The following is a 2,236-nucleotide window of genomic DNA, read 5'->3' on the forward strand; positions in this document are numbered from 1 at the left end:
AATCTCCATCTACCTTCTCTAGTTTGTTTTATTGGGGAAGGGTATGGTATTTATTGAATGCATATCTGTTAGCTTTACCAAGAAGTGATATCTCAGAATGTTTTAGAATTTCTGATCTGAGTACTGTAGTAACTTCATTTCCCTCCTCCTCCATTGTCCAGCACACACCACAGACATGTGGGCACTTACTATCTAACCTTCCGGGTACAGTTTTTTTCCCCTAGTAAATTAGTAACTCGTTCTTCCCAGGAGGAATTAAACATCTTTGAGAAATGTTAAATGTGAGATTATTGGAGATGGGACTCTACCCAGAGAAGAGAGAATTATAGTGCTCTATTAACATTTGTTAACCAACCCTTAGACTGACTGAGAGCTAAAACACCTCATATGGAAAGACTTGAGCTCTCTAGGAAAACATGCTCCATGGTGACATTTGGGACTCTGCAGTCAGCTAGCCACACTGTGGGGGAAGGGCTGAGAGATTGCCACAGACACGGGGAAGATGGTGGACAATTCACTGCTGCCTTTCCAGAAAGAATGGTTTATGTCTTTGTTCTTTTCTTAAACTCCCAGTTGGCTTTACACTTTATCTTTCATGGGCTTTCATTACTGAATCTTGGCAAAACTCCTTAGGCTTAACTTACTGGCCTCAAAAATACTGGGCTGTCACATTGTCTGTCTGCCTCCTTACTGCTGCTGTGATTGGCTATGTCTTCTCATTTGGAATGAACATGGTGAGTACCTCTCCACTCAGCTCCATTCATACCATCACAGATAACTGTGCCAAAAACCAGCAGTGGAAGAAATACCAAGAAGACGCCATCCCAGTATTAACTGATGTTCCTATTCAAGAAGTGAACAAAATGTCCTTCCATGAAGCCAGAGATCTTAACACTCACAACTGAGCTGTGTGTAAACATCCTAACACCAAACATTTACAAGTTTGGGGGTGAATAGTTTTGAACATAATTATATCGACTGTCCTTTTAATACCTAATATTGACATGTAAAAACATGAAAGTTGATTTCTTAGATTGAGTTTAATTAATATTGTAAATATTTTCAATTGCATTTTTGATTGACAGAATGAGTAAAATGCCACAATCTACTATAAAAAAGTACTTGGACATTGCAATCTTTATCCAACCCTGTCACAAATTTTGTGAAAAAAAGCCTATTAATGCATATTAGAAGAAACCTGTTATCCTTTTATTGATATAAGTGGGCCAGTAGGAATATTTGAATGTATGAATGTCAGTAGTAAAGAACAGGATAGAAAAACTGAAAGATATAATTCAGAAAGCAGGACAGAAGTTTAAAAACTCTAGTTACGGATTGTCAAGATGCTGCAGTGGGTAAAGACACTTGCTACCATGCTCCATTCTCTTCCTGGACCCCACATGGTGGAGGAAAAGAACTGATAGCTATGAGTTGTCCTCTGACCTCCATGGATGCAACCAGGATGAGATTTCCCCTTCTTCAATAAACAAATAAGTGTAGGAAAATATCTGTTACTTAATATAGCAAACAATTTTTACAATTTTTATGCTTATGTGTATGTCACTCTCTGTGGTGATTAATAGATATGACACCCATAGACTCATGTGTTTAAGTCCCGGCTCATAGGCAGTGGTGCTACTAGGAAGTATGACCTTGCTGGAGAAGGTGTGGCCTTGTTGGAGGAAGTGTGCCACTGTGGGGTGGACTTTGAGGTCTCATATATGTTCAAGCTACACCCAGAACACAATCTCTCCTTCTGCTGCCTGCATTCAAGATGTAGAACTCTTAGCAGCTTCTCCAGCACTATGTCTGCCTTCATACTGCTGTGTCCCACCATGATAATAATGGATGAAACCCCTGAAACTGTAAGCCATTCCAATTAAATGTTTCCTTTATAAGAGTTCCTGTGGTCTTAGTGTCTCTTGGCAGCAACAGAAACCCAATGAATGTTATGTATGTGTACATGTGTTCAGGTGCCTGCAGAGGCCAGAAGAGACACGGAATCCTCCAGAACTGGAATTACAAGCAGTTGCAAGTTATTTCATACGAGGGCTGGGAACCCAGCCCAGTCCTCTACGAGAACAGCCAGAGCTCTTAACTGCTGAGCCATCTCCCCAGACCCAATAGTTTTTATTTTTGAGGAACCCCCTTTATTGGCTCACCCTGACATTGTATCTGAGCTCCCTTTCTTCACTTACTCCTCCACACCGGACATCCTTTTGCCTTTTATTTAATC

General features: G+C 40.4%; 1 pseudogene; it reads left to right on the forward strand.

The window, feature by feature from the left end:
• The first annotated feature begins 502 nt into the window (after nt 1-502).
• LOC142853926 (phosphatidylinositol N-acetylglucosaminyltransferase subunit P pseudogene) lies at nt 503-905 on the forward strand (annotated as a pseudogene).
• The last annotated feature ends 1,331 nt before the right edge of the window (nt 906-2,236 follow it).

Source organism: Microtus pennsylvanicus, chromosome 7 (genome assembly GCF_037038515.1).
Source record: "Microtus pennsylvanicus isolate mMicPen1 chromosome 7, mMicPen1.hap1, whole genome shotgun sequence".
NCBI lineage: Eukaryota > Metazoa > Chordata > Mammalia > Rodentia > Cricetidae > Microtus > Microtus pennsylvanicus.